Source organism: Pavona decussata, unplaced genomic scaffold, assembly GCF_977016875.1.
Source record: "Pavona decussata unplaced genomic scaffold, jaPavDecu1.1 SCAFFOLD_313, whole genome shotgun sequence".
NCBI classification, from domain to species: Eukaryota; Metazoa; Cnidaria; class Anthozoa; order Scleractinia; family Agariciidae; genus Pavona; species Pavona decussata.
Window position 1 is genome coordinate 340,001 of NW_028145705.1, and position 9,829 is coordinate 349,829.

The 9,829-nt window shown below is 39.5% G+C and overlaps 1 pseudogene; it reads left to right on the forward strand.

Moving 5' to 3' along the window:
• Positions 1–4,357, forward strand: part of LOC146454146 (uncharacterized) — a 7,239-nt pseudogene extending 2,882 nt beyond the window's left edge.
• The last annotated feature ends 5,472 nt before the right edge of the window (positions 4,358–9,829 follow it).

The window sequence follows — 9,829 nt, forward strand, 5'->3', positions numbered from 1 at the left end:
AAAAAGTGAAATAAAGCCCGGCCAAGCTACTGAAGCTGATTCCAAAGACGTATCGACCACGCTGCCTCCTGTTTAATGCGCGCGTGACACTTTCACAGTCTGCTGCGACTGACAATTCCGTGGCCCTTAGATCCCAGATCGAATTTGAATTTGGAAATGTTGGTTCTTAAGAGAGGGGAAAACCGGAGTACCCGGAGAAAAACCTCTCGGAAGAAAGACGAGAAACAACAACAAACTCAACCCACATGTAAAGCCGAGTCCTGAGATCGAACCCTGCCCACATTGGTGGGAGGCGAGTGCTGTCAACACTGCGCCATCCCTGATTCCAATCGATAGCGGACAATGCACACATTAATGATGAAAATATACTATCGGAAAGAATTTAGCTTTGCTAATTAAAACCTGCCGGCGAGGATTATAATATTGCGACACTTGTTTCATTTTCTTGTTAGTTTGTTTGTTCATGCAAAATTTGTTCTCCTTGAAGGCTGGAAATATAGTATTTTAAACGTTACCTTGCAGAAAATGTACCATGTTATTCAAGTCCATGCTTTAACGAAGGAATCTGCTCTAATGAGCCAGGAGGAGGCTACAGCTGTCAATGCAAGAGGGGATGCAGTGGTGAAACATGTGATGAAGGTAAAGGTAATTTGATTACTGTTGTTTTATGATTTGGGAGGATTTTTCAGCTGGAAAAAGAAGCATTGTTATTATTAGTTATTATGACCTAAAGCTGTTGCCATTACGTTATGGTTGGATGGGACAGGATAGATATTTAATTTTGTAATTTTGTAGTAGACAATTTCTCGTAATGACATTATTTTCTATCTCTCGCTGTAACAATAACTGGTAGCTATCAAACTTTAGCCGTTTAAATAAAGCTTCTATAAACTATTGTAAAGGCGTATAATAAATATTGATTGACAGTTTAGTACCGAAAGTTTCAACCGTTTTTTAAAGGGCATTGACGAAAGAGTCTGTTCTCAGTCAACAATAAATGATTATGAAGTAATATGTCAAAAACGAGGGCGAGTGCTTTATCACGGGTTCCAAATACTGAGAAACAGATGAAAGCACGAGGCCGCAGGCCGAGTGCTTTCATCTGTTTCGAGGTATTTGGAACCCGTGATAAAGCACGAAGCCCGAGTTTTTGACATGTCTTCTCAAATGAAACAATAAGAAATTAATCTCATTAAAATGCAAATGTTTGATCTCAGATGAAAAACATGTTTCATCTCAGATGAAAACCTGGTGGTGTTTCATCTGGTGTTTCATTGGGGTATCAAGATTCATCCACCTGACCGAAATGGAGGTCATTTATTGGCTTTTGACTGCATGAATTATTAATGAGTTTGAGAACAGTCAATCAACAACTGGCCAAAGTTAGATTAAACTTGTAGGCAATTTGCAGTACTGAATGACTTTTACGTCTGAGATTAATGATGCAACGAAAAAGATCTCGAGCAATGATTTCTTTCACTACAGTTGTTTCGTTCTTTACCCAGACAGGTTAAAGCTTAATGAATCCAAAAAAAATCAAAGGCTCTTTGAGCTAGTCGTGGTCAGTCTTTTCTAATCAGGTGACGTTCCCGCTAAAAATTGCGGCCGGTGCGAGAGCTGTTATAAGTTTTCGTTCCTTCTTCAAACTGTTAACTTATCTTTGAGACAATAAGCACAACAATAACAGCAACAGCTACAGTTTGAAAATGAGATAGACTTAGGATGAAAATTATGATCATAGAAATATCGAGGAAAGTAATGGTGTAATACCATTAGAATAAGATTATCGAATTTACAAAGTCGTTTGATAATATTCTTAAATATTGTACCTGCATCAAACGTCAAGTCTACATGGTTGCCATTCAATCCATTTTTCATCTTTTTAATTTATTTCTTTTTTTGGTGAGGTAGGAGGGGGGAAGGGGTTAATTGTTTGCTGCTATGATTTGCAAGGTTATACTAGATTGGCCCGAGTAAAAGCTACCTGTAGCCTCTTGCTTTTACTTTTAAAAAGCTGACTGCAACCTCATTTAGAAATGTGTTCTTAAAATGTTCTTAAAAAATGAAGACTAATAGGGTGAATTAGTCATTTTTTAGGCTTGTAATGAATTAAACATGGTTTCTTGTGGTTTTATATTTTTATTGGATTGTCATTTTTACGGCATCATGATCTGAGTAATAGACAGGAACAAGAGAGGATGAAGGTATTGCGTGGGAATCGGCTCAGCTGTCAACGTGGGTAAAATTCAGGATATAAGATTGGCTATCACCTAACCCTCTTGGGACACTGGATCTCGCGGGAGATCTAAAAATAACTTCAGAGGGATTACGATGGAAATAGGGCCTATATGGGGGATTACCTCTCTCACCTTCATCCTCTCTTGACAGGAAAAACTTTGTTTTGCGTACTGTGCTAGAGCTGTAAAACAGTTGACAAAAGACAACTGAGATTTCATCATGTCGACTTTCTGGCGTTTACAACTGGATATGCCAGGAGAGAAGGCCAAGTTCACGCACATATATGCGTCTTGTTGTACTTATTTCATATCACAATGATCGAAAACTTCATCGAACGAATCTTAAACGCATTTTAAAACTAATTCGATTTTCTGAGGTTTTCTACATAAAGTTGAATTTTCGGCAACCTACTTGAATTTTTTGCTCATCAAACTGAAGATTGCTCACAACTTTTAATTTCTATATTTGCTGTTTAGCCTTATTACCAGCGAGTGATGAAAGTCATTGTTCAAGCTGAGGTCCCATCTTTGCGAAAATTCGATTTTTTAAAGGTTCCATTGGCAAACATGGAGAAGGCGATTTTTGGGGGTTGAGACAAAAAAAGCCCTTTCCTTCCCTTTAATAAAGACAAACAGTTTTAAGTTGTTTGAAACGAGGAAGCAATAATCTAGTAATCCTGAAAGAATTAAGCTGTTTCACCGAATGGGTATTTTTAAGCGACTTTGGAGTGACCCCAGATCTTGTGTTTTTATTTTCTAAATTTTGTGTGCTATTTGAGGTATCTAAAAAAAATTCCCCAAAAAAATAAAACAAGCGAATCATGCTAAATAAACACCAATTCAATTCAGTTCAATTCAATTTTTATTTTTCACCATTTTTGTTCATTATATATGTTGCTTGTCTTGTGTAGAAAATATAAAGGAAATCTATTTTCTACCGGGATTGCAGTGGGTGGTTCTTACGCGGACGCGCTCTTAACAGAAGACTGAGCCAAACCTCTGACAACACACTAACTCCCTCCCTTCCATCGGCGCAGTGGTCGCTCCATGCTGCAACTGGACAAATTAATGATAAACACCTCTCTGATAGGTATTGTCTTGGATAGTCCAATATGGCTTAGGTAACTGATATTTGAAACATACGCATTAAAGCTTTAGTTTATGTTCTGCTGTAGTGTTTAAGTTGACCGCATAACGTTTGCCTTTTTCATTAGTCCGTCCTCCACTTTCGTTTAACTTCTCGACCGATGGACGAAAGGGGCGATATGGCGTTATACAAAACTTCACAGTTCCGAGAAGCGGTCGCTATCAAATCAAAGCCTGGGGCGCTCGAGGAGGAACGCACTCGTACAACTATGGATCCAAACCGGGAACTTATTACGGCGGCCGGGGAGCGTTCAAGGAAGGCACCTTCACACTGAATAAAGGGACAGTATTAAATGTTGTAGTGGGACCGAGAGGAGGAGATTCAGTGGAGGTGAAAGGAGGACAATCAACTACAATGACAGCAGCTGAACTGGGACTGTCAGTAGAGGACAATGCTGGTACAGGGGGAGGGGGAGGGAGTTTTGTTTATACTAGTAGTAATGCACTATTGCTAGCTGCCGGAGGGGGAGGGGGTGCGTCTAGTGGATATAACGGGGTGGATGGTTGGTCGGGTACCCGTGGCAACAACAGTGTGGGGAAATATTGGAGTTGTTTTGGGAATGGCGGAACGGGGGGACAGCCGGGAGAATGTAACTCAGTAGATGACTTGGCATGGGGGGGTGGGTGCGGGTTGGTTGGCTCAGGGATGTGCTAGAGCTGGACCAGAGAATGGTGAGAGAGGAGGGTCACGTTCTCAGGGCTGGGTGGGAGGAAGAGCTGGTGGAATGAATAGCGGAAACAATGGAGGGCCACCCCCTGGGGCGGTAGGTGGGTTTGGTGGTGGGGGAGGGGGAGCAGAAGATAATGGTGCATCTGGTGCAGGAGGGGAGTACTCTGGGGGAGGAAGCGGTATGTGCTCTGAAGAAGCCGGAGGGGGAGGTGGTTCGTATTGTAGTGGGACGAGTTGTTCTGGTGCAACCGGTGGTAGTTTGAAAGATGATGGGCGTGTTCAAATTTCTGAGCTTACTGAGTAGTTGGAAATCAGTTACAGGAAAGCACTTTTGATTTAAAATTCGTATTAATTACTGAAGACAAAAACAGCGTGGGCAATGCAAATTATTGTAGTTAAGGGATATTAATTTACATTTACACAACAACAAATTCTTAAATCTGATGATTACTATCAAGAGAGGATCCTCTCTTGTTACTATCAAGTTTGAGTATTTTGAGCCGGCTCCGGTGTGAAAAGGATCTCATACTGAGAAAAGATATACCATCGTATCATGATGTAATAGTTAAAGGGGCTAAGCACATTGAGTACCCTGAAAAATGACATTGAAATTCTCTAATCAAGGTGTTGAGGCGCGGTGGTGTAGTTAGTGAACAGACAGTAGGGAAGATCGGAGGGTTGGTGGCTCGAGGCTGGGTTGGTTTCTGCATTAATTAACAAAGAGGTTTAGAATCGCGTTTAAGGCACACGGCAAACGTGAAATTCGCGTTTATGTTTTCTTGATAAAATGAGTAGATAGATGAGAATATTTTAAAACAATTCTGGCCTTCTATGCTAGAGGAAAACTAATCAATTTTACTCAGAAACTGAAAACAGCGAGCGGCAAAATAAAGGATTAACTTGGTTACGTGGTAATTTCTACCGTTTTTTTTTCTATTGCCGTAAATATAATTCTAAATCCCTCTTATGTCAGTTGTTTCCTTAACTAAGACAAGAAACTTTGCTCGACATTGTCTTCCTTCACCCAGGTGTATAGATGGGTCCGTGTACGTTGCGAGACACTCGCGGGGAAAACATTTCAATGGACTATCATCTCATACAGGGGGAAAGGAAGGGGGGGGGGGGGGGGGGGCTAGCAATACTGCTCCTAGCTGCTACATGCCACAGAAACTGTGGCAGTGAACCTTTTAAGGTATATACCACGTCCAAAACTGTTTTTTTTTTTTACGCGATACGGGATCGATGACATCACATATTATGTGGCAATAGTGGGTTCTTTCTCTTATAAACTGTATTGGAGTATTTTTGAGTTGTGTAATGTGAGTTGATTATAGATTGTGTAAATTTGTTTACCATTTTGTAGTTTGTTTGGTCTCCTAGCCGCCAAACTGTCTTGAACGTTTCGTTTGTCTATAATAACGTGTCTTTTGGAATTGCATCAGTCTTCCGTAAATAAATCTTGTGAAAAGGGAAAACTTTGTTTTTATTTACTCTCGTTATGTCGCCAGCTATTTTAGCTACTCGCGCAACAAATTTTCATGTTGTAGAAAGTAGACGCTTTTTCTACGTTTTGCAACATGAGTCAACATGGAAATTTGATGGCATTTTCCTAAGGCCAACAACCGCTCGTACATTCGAGAAATAAGATTCCGTTTCGTAAAACCGAGCGGATCCGAACACATCACACCGTATTAGCTTGCGCAAATGTACCCTCATTTAAACATACACCAAATCCTCTTGCAACTGTCGTTGGCGGGTGCTCTGTTTCATGTTTCAGTCAAATGTCAACGTAACGTAAGCAGCGACGATGGCGACGCCAACGCATTATTCATTAGCATTATACTGATTATATACAGCTCATATATGTGAGGCGCATTTGAAAAGTGTATATTAGAGTTTGCGCCATATAAATAAATATTATTATTATTATTAACGCAAACGTCACTCGAAAATTCATGGTGGCCGGTGATGCTACCTCAACTTCCAGCTCCATCATGTAAATTTCAACGGCCGGTTCACTGAAGACAAGAAAAAGAATGAACAATTCACCGCCATGTGTTCACGTTCAGCGCAATAGCGGCCATATTCGACGTTAAAAGGAGAGAAAGATTGGGGAGAGTAGAAAATGCGACTAAAGGGGTGGGCATTAGGGAAAGGGAAAAATGAGGGGGAGGGAGGGGAGGGGAGATTCTTCTTACCCCTTCCCCGCTCCCTTTCCCCATCTCCCTAAGATTTTGAAATCCAACATGGCGGCTACAACCTAACGAATAACCGAGATTCTGTCTCGCGCGGCCCGAAAATGCCTGCATTGCAGGCTAACGAAGTACCCGAGCGATACGCGAAAATTCCCCCAGCCCCGGAAGACAAATTTCGCGCGCACTCGGGTTTTTCGTTCCGCCTTTACATAAAAAAAAACCACTTGTAGTCTATGAATTTGGTCATTTTATGTTGTTTTGCGGAGGAATACACTCTGTTTTTTTTATAAGAACCTTTTTTTATAAGAACGTTGAGGCTGAGATTAACCAAAATTTTAAGAACGTATTAAGAACATTCCTCAGGCTGAGAATCGATTAAGAAAGTTTTTATTTTGCTAATCTCAGTGTATATAAAATCAAGGTAACAAATGGAAATTAACCAAAATACTTAAGGGCATGTTTTGTTTAACATTAACAATGGTGACCAGGGCCGTACATAGCGCGGGGGCAGAGGGGGCAGCTGCCCCCGCCAGGAAAACTCAATTTGTTTCTAACATCACATTGATCACAAGAAAATCGACTAATTGACTGAAAAAATATTCCTTCAATGTGAATTCCAAAATAATTATTTTGGAAAATCTTTTGAGGCAAAAGCCAGCACAGGTTTTCTTATAAAAATAATGATTTGTTTGGGCTACCTATGGTTTAGAATTTGGCGTGTAAATAAAGATTGACAAGCCTACGCCACTTTCTGGCGCGTGTTTTAGCCTTTTTAAATCTAGCTTATACAAGTATGTTTTTTTTCCCGAGGTAAATTGGTTTTAAATGCCTGCGCTGTTCGCAAGTATTTGTAGCGGGTTTGGATTTAACCATCATATGTTCATCATCCGACAGGTCATTTGCGCCTAATGATTTTTGAGTTTCCTGTTTTGAATTCTCTTCGCCTTGAATATGACCTCTTATTCCGTGTGTTCAACGACGGTGTTTTTGATGCCACATAGGGCATTTCAGCATGGTTTGGCTTGGCTCTTTTAAGTGCTTGATTGCCTTATATGCCTTTCTTGTTGTGATTTGTGTAATGTTAGGACAGAAATTAATCATTGCTTGTATCATGCAATGAGCTTCATTCTGTAATTGTTGCAATGCCGGGCCCGGCTATTAGACAGTGCTTGTCACAAGGAGTTGTGTTTCTTGGCACGGCTATTTGGTTTTTTGGTTCTCTAGCAATCGTTGTAGCGTGTTATAGAGCTATGCAACGTGTCACAGTAATATTTTTATTTTTATTTTTATTTTTATTTTATTATTTTTTTTTATTTGCCCCAATCTTTATACCATCAAAAAGTTTTCTACATTTTACATATATATTGTTGGCAGGAGATCCCAGCAAGGTTTTGCAAACTTTTCTTTAGGGGATCCCCTATTTCTTAATATTTTCTATTGTTATATAATTTGATAGCTGTCAAATATATATACGTACCTATATAATATTAAGATTAATATTAGGATTATAGTAGCAAAAGATTGTGATGGCGATGTAATACTGAAAAGGCTTGAATTGCAGTTAAATAACGACTGTGTTTTTGCAAATGCTTCGCTCCACTGAGATAGTGCGTTTGAATTGTGGAAGCTTAGTGATTTTCTCCCTTTGTTTACAGCAGAGCATCGACTGTGTTTTAAAATGAGTTATAACTGATTTGCTTAAAGCTAAACAAGACTAAACTCCATAAAAAGTGACATGACAATTTAAAACAAAAAGCATCGGTGTATTTTTTTTCTCTAAACGTCGTGGAGGCAACTTTCTGTGTAGGAGTGAAAACAAAATAAGCGTCCAACTAGAAACCCTGTCTGTATACGGTAGACCCCTGTGAGGGATGTGTGGAGTTTGCCCCCACAGACAAAAAATCCTAGGTACGGCCCTAGTGACACACATCCCGGTTTGTCATAATCAGCAGTTCTTGTTGCCATAGCTCAGCAGGCAATGCACTTTGATAGGTTTCCTGGTCACGTCTGCATTGATTTACTAAAATACATGCAGTGTATACCATGTAATTTAAGAACATCTTAAGAACGTTTCAGCCTCAAATCGTAAAAAAAAGGTAAGAACGTTCAGCCTCAGCTCCAAAATTAGACGTTCTTATAAAAAAAACCCAGAGTGTACAAAGAAATGTATCAAAGTTTACAACGCACGTGCAGAGCCGAATGTTTAAGTTGCTGTATAGTTTGTGGCGGTTGTCACTGTTGCGTTACTTACTAAAGGCCTGGGCAACCAGTACGAAATCATAGTGAATTTATACAATATGCGAGCCAGCGAGGCATGCGAGGCAGACGTGCGAGGCATGAGCAAAACATGCTTAAATACTTTCGCGCGAATTGAATCACTTTGCGTGTCAAGTGGCTTTTTCGGCTCTCATTTTAGTCTTGTGATGTTTCTCTTGCTGTTTTTTTTAATCATTCCCAGATTAATGTTACTGACTTGGAGTGTTAAATAGTATCAAACAAAAAGAGTATAGCCGTAATATTTTATGAGATACTGATTCTCCATAATGACGCCCACAGTCCCCATAGGTGCAGCATATCCTGTTATACTTGATGTCAAGGTGCTAGTGGGGACGAGCATTTAAACCTCACCAATAAATAATTAAAATAGAATATAACATTCTTATAAGAAGTTTCTTCGATAAGCATCTTTAACGATAAAAACTAGCGATAATCAAAGGCTCCTGTGAGCCAACTCGTGAATGCAGATGACACATAGTAATTGAAATTTAGACGGCTACGGAAACTTCCTTGAAAGCTAAAAGAAATTATATCTTTGCCCGATTATGTAACGAAAAATAACCATTCTTGTACTATAAAAATGATTGTCAAATTATTTTGTACAGATTGAATAAGCCGATTATTCTGATGCGCCGATCAAAAAAAATCACGTGTTTTTTTATTCAAAGTTCATAGAAGCACGCCATGTGCAGCTACGTCATGCAAATTCGTGTCCCCGATAGTCCGGGGCTACTGGATTTTGCGATCGGGCTAGTGGATTCCGACCATCACTTGCCCGATGGGCAAGTGAAGTTTTTTTGGGAATTAAAATTACAAAATTACTGTAGGGCAAGCCGATCTCACAAAGGGAAATCTGTTCAACAAAGTATCGCATTACATTTCATATTTTTCCTTTGGAGTTCAGTCCACGCAATCCTCAAGTAAAAATAATGAACTATGACAAGCTCTTGCTAAATAAGAATTATTTATCGACCGCGTCCTTTTGCTTTCCCATAAATTACCAGTTGTAAATTTCGAAAATGAAACATTTTTCCCTTTGAAACCTCTATGAAAGCTGACAAGATCTTTAAGTGTTCATTTCACCAGAAATTTGCATAATTTTGTTTACGACGTCAATGAGGCGTGACATGGCACGTTCCGCTTTCGCGTGAAAACTGACAAATTAAATTATTTTTTAATTAAATTATTTTTAATTATTAAAAGAAACCGCACTCCGTAGAAAAAAACCTATAACTTTGCTCAGATTCAACGAAAAATCTCCATTCTTACACTAAAATGATTGTCAAATTATTCTCTACATATTG